Source organism: Panthera onca, chromosome F1 (genome assembly GCF_046562875.1).
Source record: "Panthera onca isolate mPanOnc1 chromosome F1, mPanOnc1 haplotype 2, whole genome shotgun sequence".
Classification (NCBI taxonomy): domain Eukaryota; kingdom Metazoa; phylum Chordata; class Mammalia; order Carnivora; family Felidae; genus Panthera; species Panthera onca.
This window is the reverse complement of record NC_138355.1, coordinates 8,066,381-8,077,497: the sequence shown is the minus strand read 5'-3', so window position 1 is coordinate 8,077,497 and position 11,117 is coordinate 8,066,381. Positions and strand designations below refer to the sequence as shown.

The 11,117-nt window shown below is 45.5% G+C and overlaps 1 long non-coding RNA gene across 1 annotated transcript; it reads left to right on the top strand.

Annotated features, from left to right (window-relative positions):
- Positions 1–6,974: 6,974 nt before the first annotated feature.
- LOC132685938 (uncharacterized) lies at positions 6,975–9,014 on the top strand. Its single transcript, XR_014136411.1, has 2 exons — positions 6,975–7,221; positions 8,679–9,014. It is a non-coding gene; the product is annotated as an uncharacterized LOC132685938 (long non-coding RNA).
- Positions 9,015–11,117: the final 2,103 nt, after the last annotated feature.

The window sequence follows — 11,117 nt, the reverse complement described above, 5'->3', positions numbered from 1 at the left end:
ACAGTGTGGAGGATGCGTTAAACAGAAGGAAAGCAGAAAGAACAGGAAGGAAGCTACTGTAGAGATCCAGGCATGAGGTGATGGGGTTCTAGACCAGCAACGGCAATAGAAATGTACTGTAAGCTCTACACGTGATGTTTAATTTCTTAGTAGCTGCATTTAAAAAGGGAAAGAGAATCAGGTGAAATTCACTTTCATAGTAAATTTCACTTTTCCTTCATTTGTTTTTAATTAAAAAAAAATTTAATTTTTAAAGTAAGCTCTACCCCCAATGTGGGGTTCAAACTTACAACCCCGAGATCAAGAGTCACATTCTCGGGGTGCGTGGGTGGCTCAGTCGGTTGAGCGTCTGGCTCTTGATTTCAGTTCAGGTCAGGATCCCATGGTTCTTGGGATTGAGACCCGGGTTGGCTTCCAAGCTAAGTGTGGATCCTGCTTGGGATTCTCCTCTCTCTCTCTCTCTCTCTCTCTCTCTCTCTCTCTCTCAATCTCTCTCTCCCTTTACCCCTCTCCTCTGCCCACTTGCTCTCTCTTTTTCTAAAAAACTAAAAATTAAAAAACCAATTCACATTGGGGCGCATGGGTGGCTCAGTCGGTTAAGCGTCCGACTTCGGCTCAGGTCATGATCTCACGATTTGTGGGTTTGAGCCCCGCGTCGGGCTCTGTACTGACAGCTCAGAGCCTGGGGCCTGTTTCAGATTCTGTGTCTCCCTCTCTCTCTGCCCCTCCCCCACTCGCACTCTGCCTCCGTCTCAAAAATAAATAAACATTTAAGACATTTGAAAAAACAAAACAAAACAAAAAAACCAAGTCACATTCTCCACCCACTGAGCCAGCCAGGTGCCCCTGGATTTCACTTCTCTGACATGTTTAAAATATTATTATCTGAATATGTAATTCATATCAAAATTATCCATAAGATAGTTCACATTCTTTTTGTACTAAGTCTTTGAAATCCAGTGTATATTTTGCCCTTCCAGCACATCTCAATTCAAACGCCAAATTTTCATCAGAAATACTTGGTGCAGGGGCACCTGGGTGGCTCAGTCAAGGTTAGGCGTCCAACTCCGCTCAGGTCATGATCTCACGGTTCGTGGGTTCGAGCCTCGCGTCGGGCTCTGTGCTGACAGCTCAGCCTGGAGCCTGCTTCGGATTCTGTGTCTCCCTCTCTCCCTGCCCCTCCCCTGCTCACATGCACCCTTTCTCCCTCAAAAATAAAAAAATAAACATTAAAAAAGTTATTATTTTTCCAACAACTGAATTGAGTGTTTTTAAATTTATGTTACCTAACATGAAATAAAGTTAAAAATTCACTTCTTGATCACACTTACCTCATTCCAAGTCCCAATAGCCACACGCAGCCAGGGGCTCCCTGCCCTGTTGGGACAGAAGGAAAGGACCCAGTTTGAGACGCATGGCTCATAAAAGGTGGTCATCAAGAGGAACGCTGCAGACCCCCATCGTCATCACCTCACAAAGCATTAGGCCAAGCATCGCCGTTTGGCACATTCCCTAGACTTGCCAGCTTCTTTGACCTCTCCTGCCCCTTCACCTACATTGCCCTCCCTTTCTTTTTTCACCCAGAAAATGTCTCCGTATCTTTTAAGCCTCCATTCAGAGGTCATCCTTGTGAAATCTACCCCAGGCCCCTCAGGCTTGGTAAGTTGCTCTATCCTATTTTCACACTTTTGTAGATCTGTATTGTTTCTGCGGCAGGGAACCGTGTCTTAATGGTCTTTGAGTCCCTACCACATGGCAGGTGCCTTATAGATTCTCAAGAAAGGTTACTGAGTGAAGAAAACCTTCCGTTTAACCTGCACCTTGTTTCCCTATGGGCACTTGCGTCTGACACATTTTTTAAAATTATTATTAAAAAATTATTAAATTATTAAATTTTAAATTACTTAATTATTTTAATTATTTTAAATAATTATATATTATTTTTATATTAAATAATTATTTAATTATTTAAGTTATTAATTATTAAGTATTAAATTATTAAAGAATTATCTCTCATTATTTTTGAGAGGGAAAGAGAGAGAGTGTATGTGAGCGGGGGAAGGGCAGAGAGAGAGGGAGACACAGAATCCGAAGCAGGCTCCAGGCTCTGAACTGTCCAAACAGAGCCCGCCGCGGGGCTCGAACTCACCAACCGTGAGATCATGACCAGAGCTGAAGTCGGACCCTTAACCGACTGAGCCAACTACTTAAAATTTTAAGTGCATATTCCCTTTGATCCTCCCAATTCTACTTTTAGGAATTTATTGTATAAGAATATTTGCATAAATACATAATCATGTGCGGAACGAGGGTGACCTTTGTATTGTTCATGGTTATTTTGAAAATTTGGAACAGCCCCCACATCCACTGGTATCAGATGATTAAATGAAATGTAATATGTCCATACTGTGGAGTACTATGCAGTTGTTGCAAAGAATAAAATTTCTCTCTGTAAATATAAATATATAGATATATCTTTCTATATATTTAAAAAAATTTTTTAATGTAAACTCCAAACTACACATGGGACTTGAACTCACAACCTCAAGATCAAGAGTTGTATGCTCTATGACTGAGCCAGCCAGGTACCCCCCACTCTGTTTTTTTTTTTTTTTAATTTTTTCTTTAACATTTATTCACTTTTGAGAGACAGAGCACAAGAGGGGGAGGGGCAGAGAGAGAGGGAGACACAGAATCCGAAGCAGGCTCCGAGTTCTGAGCTGTCAGCAGAGAGCCCGACGCGGGGCTCGAACTCACGGACCGCGAGATCATGACCTGAGCTGAGGTCGGATGCTTAATCAACTGAGCCACCCAGGTGCCCCTGTTTTTTGTTTTTTTGTTTTGTTTTTTTTTTAATGTGGAGAAATATCCATGCTTTATTGCTGAATAAAGAAAGCAAGTTAGAGATAATACTATATTAAAATAAATATGCAAGAATATTACAATGACACTTTTAACTGTGATTATATTTGGGGTATTAGAACTGGGGGCCGCATAGGTTTTCACTTACACCAACACGCGTTTCGTTATCGCTTGAGGTTCGTTCAGTGCTCACATATCATACTTATAATATTAAAAGATATTTTTAAATATATAAGGATACCGGGAAAGTAGAGAAACAAGAAAATGTGTCAACAGCAGAAAATCCAGGCTTCGTAGGAAGCAGTAACCCCAAGCCAGGCCTGCCAGAAAACAGTGACAGCTCTGATGGCCTGGTCGCCTCATTCTCTCCTCAGGAACAAAGGCCTTTTGCACCCTGCTTTGGCGACATGTCCATAACTACCAAACCATTTTCTTAGATTCTTTTTTTTTTTCTTTTAGAGAGGGAGCTTGCATGAGGGGAGGAGAGGGGCAGAGGGAGATGCTCTTAAGCAGGCTGCACACTCAGCTCGTAGCCCGTGACCCTGGGATCGTGACCTGAGCCAAAATCAAGAGTCAGACGCTCAACCAACTGAGTCACCCAGGTGCCCCCCTTGGACTCACTTTCTAATGCCTTCTCTCCAGTTTACATAACAAATTCCCCAAGAGAAAGGATCTGATTAGGTTGGCTGATCACGTTCACCTGGGTGACTCCTGTTGGGTGAGATTCTTTTGCCAGGCCACCTCCTGGTCCTGTATTCTCCCTTTATAGCTCACTGGCTTTGGCGAGAGCTGCCGCACAATCAGTCATGGCCAAGCTTGCAGAGCTATATGACACAAAGCAAGGCAACGTGCGTAAAGATCGCCCACATTTTAGAAGAAGAGTACGGGTAAGACAGAAGCAGCATCACACGGACCACCCACTGTCCTCTCCCTTTGGTCTGATGCAACCGAAGACAGAGAGGTTAAACAGAATCAATAGTCATCCGACAGCGTGTCACGTCGAGAAAACCAGCCAACAACCTGTTTTGAAGACGTCCTCGTCAGTGAGGAGGAAGCTCGTCTTCGTCGGATATTCCTGGTGGGTCAGTTTGTGTTCCCGGGACCATGAGTTTGCACTGCACGTGCTTACGATCAACAGATTCCAGAAGCAACCTTTCTGCACTACTTGAAGTTTTCTTTTTTTTTTTTTAATTTTTTAATGGTTATTCGTTTTTGAGAGAGAGAGCGTGCGCGCGAGTGGGGGAAGGGCAGAGAGAGAGAGAGGCCCAGAATCCGAAGCAGGCTTCAGGCTCTGAGCTGTCGGCACAGAGCCTAGCACGGGGCTTGAACTCACGGACCATGAGATCATGACCTGAGCCGAAGTCGGACGCTCAACCGACTGAGCCACCCAGGCGCCCCTGAAGTTTCCTTTTCATTCAAAGATTAATTGGTTGATGAAAGGTAAGCAAAGAAAGAAAAGGAAAGGAAAAGAAAAAAGAAAAGGAAACCCAAAAATCAGTGTTACTGCTTCTGAAGGAATGACAAAAGTCATGCTGTTTGCAGGGATGAAAATGCAGAATTTTATAGAATCTGGGATTCCTGTAATGCTGTATTCTTGAAATATTTCAAAGCCCAGTCTGAGCATCTATATTTAAACCTTAAAAGGCAGGTCATTCAAACCCTCCAGGATAAGGGAAAGAAGGCAAAAGAATAGATGTGTCCCAAAAGGCTGTAGGGACGAACACTTTCTTCATTATATTTCATCTAAAAGTAGACATCTTCAGGCTACTAGTATATTGTTAGTCTTTTCTTGCCGGCAAAAGGGCCATCTGTCTTTGAAAACCGATATAAAGTCTATTTGTATGTATGGTACTCGTGAGCGGGGTAAAAGCCATACGAAAGGCGACCTGCGACATCAGGTTTCTATGCCTCGAAGCAGGAAGACCAATTCACCAAGGTGTTTTCTGGTCCGACTGTTGGGTCAGTGAAGTTTTATTATTATACAATGTCTGTCGCATATTTTTCATCCCTCGTGTAGCCCTCACGGTGTCTAATGACGATTTCAATTTGTATTAAACAACCGAGTATGGAATGTCTGTCTTGTGCCAAACACAGTGGAAGGTGCTGGGATGCCAGAGTATGAAAGATCCGTTTGCTGGCCTGACGTTACTCCTATCTAGCAGGGAAAGCGCATAGCCAACTATAATGCAATAGAACGCGTGCTCGATGCAGAGGTCAACTGGTGGTGTCTTAAGTTTTTGTTTATTTATTTTGAGAGAGAGAGCACGCAGGGGAGGGGCAGAGAGGAAGGGAAAGAGAGAACCCCAAGCAGGCTCTCCACTGCCAGCGCGGAGCCTGATGCAGGGGTTGAACTCATGGACCTCGAGATCATGACCTGAGTCGAAATCAAGAGTCAGACCACCCAGGTGCCCCTACGTTGGTTGTGTGTTAGGGTCACATAGAAATGAGAGAGACGCTTAAGCTGGGTCTCTGAAGAATGAGTAGGGTTTTGTGCTAGGTGGAAAAGCAATGCAAGACAGTGGAAAAGCAACGCGTGACGGCAAAATCCACTGACTATAACCTTTTGAGTCAGGAGACCTGAGTCCTAACTTCAGAGACCCTGGGCCATTTCATAAGTAACAGCTGACCCTCATTTAGCAAGCGCTGTGTGTCTGGCAATGTTCCAAGGATTTTAAATAAGTGGGCTTCTTTAGTTCCCAAAACAAGCCTGGCAGATAAGACGCTATGATTATCTCCTTTTAAAAAATGAGGAACCTGTAGAAGTTAAATAAATTGCTCATAATTACACAGCAAAATAAGCGGCGAATTAAAACCCAGGAGACTGGCTACAGCTGTCCATCACTGACACAAAGGTCTCAAATGAGTTTTTGCCGGAATGTTGCACAAAGGTTCCTTATTATCTAATGCGAGGAAGAGGGCTTTTCAGGTGAAGGGGACACTAGGGGCAGAAGCCACAAGATTTTAAAGCGTTTAGGAATTCCTTTTGGCTGCAGATCTGGGTGGGGGGGGGGGGGAGAGGGCGGAGGCAGGCAGGCTGGGGGCTGCAATATCACCAGACGGGAAGCTAGAAGGTTATACTGATGTCAGAGTACAAAGTGCTTCATTGAGCTCTCGTCTCTTGGACTTCATCTCTAGACCACACAGCACTGGTAAATACTTTGGAGCAGGGGGGTGACTCAATCATGGCTGTGACTTAGGAAGATGACAGCCAGGAGTGGGAAGGCGCATTCGGGTGGAGCATGACGAAGGGCAGGGGCCCATCGGGAGGCTGACCGCTTGGTACAGGGACACAGCAGAGGCCTGTGGGCGGTAGTCATGGGAGGGCCCAGCACGGGTGGCCAGAAACGCATTTCGGAAGGAGATCCGAGCCCCGTCCCACAAAGGCAAGGGTAGCTCTCCTCAGACAGTCACGGAGGGCGGGTCAACCAGCCACCCCGGGGCTGCAGGACAGGGGTTTGGAATCCATGTACTTCCGGGTAAACCTGGCTTGTTTACCAGGATGTTTTGGGTTTTTTTTAACTTAAAATTTTTTTTTTGCTTTAATGTTTATTTGTTTATTTATCTATTTATTAAAATTTTTTCTTGGGGCGCCTGGGTGGCTCAGTCGGTTGAGCGTCCAACTTCAGCTCAGGTCAGGATCTCGCAGTTGGTGAGTTCAGGCCCCGCGTCGGGCTCTGTGCTGACAGCTCGGAGCCTGGAGCCTGCTTCGGAGTCTGCGTCTCCCTCTCTCTCTGCCCCTTCCCCGCTCACGCTCTGTCTCTCAAACATGAATAAACATTAAAAAAATTTTAAAAGAAAAATTGTTTTTCTTTAATATTTACTCATGTTTGAGAGACAAAGCGAGAGCAGGGGAAGGCAGAGAAAGAGAGGGAGACACAGAGTCCGAAGCAGGCTCCAGGCTCCGAGCTGTCAGCACAGAGCCCGACACGGGGCTCGAACTCACGGACAGTGAGATCCTGACCTGAGCCGAAGTCGGACGCCCAACTGACTGAGCCACCCAGGCGCCCCTCTACAGAGACTGTTGAAAGTTGGTTTTGGTTTCGTTTGGTTCTTAATCCAACACAGAACGTTGCTTTATTCGTGACCGTATGTTGCCTTGCGCCTTTCACAAGCCGGTGACAGTGCTTACGGTGAGCTCGTGGCTAGAGGCGGCCTGGAAGTGAGGAGAGGATTGGCCTGAGTCACGCACAGAGACCTCAATTTCCAGAGGAGTCTGGTGGGAAGAGAGTCCACTGATGGTCAAGGGTAATCGCGTGTCCGCTGTGCCCAGAATGCTAGAGAAGGGACCTACGCACTGAGGAACAAGGTCAGCTTCTTCGTCGGCCGACGGGTCGGAAAGGGACCACCGGGAAAAGTAGTGTAAGTAGCATATCAACCAATGGGATGAAAAAACGAGCACTGCAGTGCAGACTGGATGTAGGGAAGCAGCCGCGTCTGCCGCGTGTGGCCCCCGTACGTGCGCACTGGCCTATGCCGCACAGAGCTTGAGCGGCCTTGACGGAAGCGCCGGATATCCCAGGTGTGTTTGGCCTAGTTCTCATATTCCGAAAACACGGTGGCCGAAGAGAAAGAAAAAGTGTCACCCAGAAGCTCGGAATTTGGAGGGCACCTGGGTGGCTCAGTCAAGTGTCCAACTTCGGCTCAGGTTATGATCTCATGGATCGCGGGTTCGAGCCCCGCGTCGGGCTCTGTGCCGACGGCTCGGAGCCTGGAGCCGGCTTCGGATTCTGCGTCTCCCTCTCTCTCTGCCCCTGCCCTGCTCGTGCTCCGTCTCTCTCTCTGTCTCTCAAAAATAAATAAACACTGAAAAAAAATGTATTAACAAAAAAAAAAGAAGCTCTGAATTTGTGAAGGTCTCTCTACAGCCCTGTGATTCCATTCTGCCTCTCCAGGCGCCATGGCTGTTCCCTCACAGAGAGCTCTTCCTCCACCGTATGACCCCATGGGCAATGGGATAGTGTCATTCTGAGTGCGCTCATCCCTGGGATTGCCCCCATAAACCTAACGGAAGTTCTAGAGATGCCCCATCAGTGATGCGGCATTTGCCACCAGGGGAAGGGTGCCGGCCAGGCCAGGCAAGACCAGGACTCCAGGTAGCACTGGGCAGACTCCCAGGAAGGGAACTGACCCATCAACGCCCCAGGAAGCTGGGGCAGGCGGGTTCCCTCCCTCCACCCCACACCGTAATATTCCAAGTAGTTCTAAGGGCTTCCAGAAGCTGCCGGAGCAGAGTGGAGGGAGGGCCTGGCGTTTTCTGGGGAGGTTGGTTCGCTTTGAGTCAGAGCCATCCAATGGGAATATAGCACAAACCACGCAGGTGATTAACCAAAATTTAGCAGCCCCGTTATAAAAAGTGAAAAGAAACAGGTGAAAATATTACGTGGAATATTACATCTCGGCATGTAATCAATGTAAACGTGTATTAACGAGGTATTTTACACGGTTCCTTTGTATCTGTATTCAGATTCTGTATCTGTATCCTTTGTATCTGTATTCAGATTCCAGGGTGTATTTTCTGCTCACACCTCAGTTTGGAATGGCTGCATTTGAAATGTTCAATAGCCACGTGTGGACATGCACAGGTCTAGACACCTACACTTGGGGCAGCCAGCGTAAAGCACCAGAAGCGTTTTGTCTGGTTTCCCAGGGCCAGGGGCCGGACTCTTCTCTTCCCCATGTCTCACTCAGCTTAGGGGGTTTCTGTCCTGAGGACGGGACTGCCTCCCTGTCCGGTGGTTCCCTTCCACTCAGCATTTACCAAAGTCTGAAAACTTCCTTGAGAGACTGAGTGTGATTTTTTTTTTTTCCTTTTCCAGATTTAGGACATCCAGGCCCTTCGGCACGGAGGGCAAAGTAGGGGCCCTCTTGCTCTGGTCTGAGGCTGGTACTGGAGTGCGGTAACATTATTTCAACTCCTGGACCAAGCAAAGCCAAAACCCAGCTCTACCTATAGACATTTGAGTTATGTGTGTCCTCTCTTCTGCTTGAGGCTGTTTATGAAGGGTTTTCTGTCAAGCACAACTGAAAGAGTCCTAGCTGATATAAGGTTAACACTTCCTTTCAAATATCTGGAGCTGAATAATCCTCAAGGGACCCGTCAATGCCTCTCTGTTCTTGGGGCTGTGCAAACAAGTTACTCTCCAAAATGTCAACTGTCTTACGGGTTTCTCTAATTGCAGGTAAAGAGACAAGTTGGGCCACATCAGACAGGTGCTCCCAAGCTTGCTCAGCCTTTCAGGCAAACACATATGTTACTGACATTCTGATTTTCACAACATCCTTCGCTTATTTCAGAAGCATGGGAAGCCCATAAAATAATTCCTCAGAAGCATCGGCAAAAAAACCAAAATCTTAGCAATATGAGAATTCCTGAACAGAAGGGCATATTACTATTTTTTTAAAGTTTATTTATTTTGAGAGAGAGAAAGAAAAGAGAGCAAGTGTCGGGGGGGGGGGGGCAGAGAGAGAGAGAGAGAGAGAGAGAGAGAGAGAATCCCAAGCAGGCTCCATGCTGTCAGCACACAGCACACGGAACCCAACTTGGGGCTTGGTCCCATGAACTGTGAGATCATGACCTGAGCCACTATCAAGAGTTGGACCCTTCACCAACTTACACACTCAGGTGCCCCAGTATATTCGTATTATTTTTTTAATGGGATGTTTCTATACACTAACAATGAACAATCAAAAAAGGAAATGAAAAACAATCTATTTACAGTAGCCTCAAAAAGATTAAAATATTTAGGAGTATCACAGTGTTAAGATGTCAGTATTACCCAAAGAAATCTAGAGATTCAATGCAAATCCCACTCAAAATCTCAATGACTTTTTTTCCCAGAAATAGAGAAAATCCTAAAATTTGTATGGAATCCCAAGGGACTCTGAATAGTCCAAATAATTTTGAAAGAGAAGAACAAAATTTTGGAGGACTCAACTTCCTCATTTCAAAACATATTACAAAGCTACATAGTACACTTCAAAACAGTGCGGTACTGGCCTAAGGACAAACATAGAGGCCAACGGAATAGAACATAGAGCCCAGAAATAAATGCTTACATATATGGTCAAATGGGGAAAGGACATTCTCTTCAACAACTGGTGTTGGGAAACTTTGGGTGTCCATCGAGGAATGAATGAACTTGGAATCTTATCTCATTCTCCATACAGTAATTAAATAAAAATGGAATAAAGACCCCCAAACTAAACTCGACGAAGGCATTTGGGAAAACTTGAAGACACTAGGTTTGGCAATGATTTCTTGGATGACACAAGCAGAGGCCAACAATAGCACAAATTAACAAATTAGATGACATCAGACTTAAAAATTTCTGTGCATCAGAGGACAGAATCAATGGGGTGAAAAAGGCAGCCTACCGAATGGGAGAAAATACTTGCAAGTCATATATCAGATAAGGGGCTAATATTCAGAATATATGAAGGACTCCTACAACTCAACCACAAAAAAAATCGAGTAATTCGATTTAAAAATGGGCAATGGCAGGGTGCCTGGGTGGCTCAGCCAGTTAAGCGTCCCACTCTTGATTTTGTCTCATTCAGGTCACGATCTCACAGTTTGTGAGATTGAGCCCCTTGTCGGGCTCTGCGCTGCCAGCGAGTAACCTACTTGCGATTCTCTCTCTCCCTCTCTCTGCCCCCTTCCCTGCTTGCGTGCTCGCGCTCTCTGTCAAAATAAATAAAAAATGGGCAATAGGCTTGAATAGACATTTCTGCAAAGGTGATATACAACTAGCCAACAAGTACATGAGAAGGTGGTCAACACCACTAATCGTCAGAGAGTTGTAAGTCAAAACCACAATGAGATATCAACTCTACTCACTGTAATGGCTACCATCAAAAAATTAGAAAATTGTAAGCGTTGGGGGATATGGAAAATTGGATCCCTGTGCAGTGTTGGTGGGGTTGTGAACTGGTGCAACCAGCATGAAAGACAATACAACGGTTCTTTGAAAAATTACAAATAAAATGACCATATCCAGGAATCCCACTTCTAAGTATATATCCACAAGCCTCAAAAGCAGGGTCTCAAAGAAGTATTTCCACCCCACGTTCATAGCAGCATTATTCGCAACGGCCAAGAGGCGGAAGCAACCCAAATGTCCACTAATGGATGAACACACGAAATTAGCATATTATTTAGCCTGTAATGTAGGGGATTTAGCCTCAACATAGGGGATATTACTTAGCCTTAAAAAGGAGGGAAATCCCGTCACATGCTATAACATGGATAAACCTTG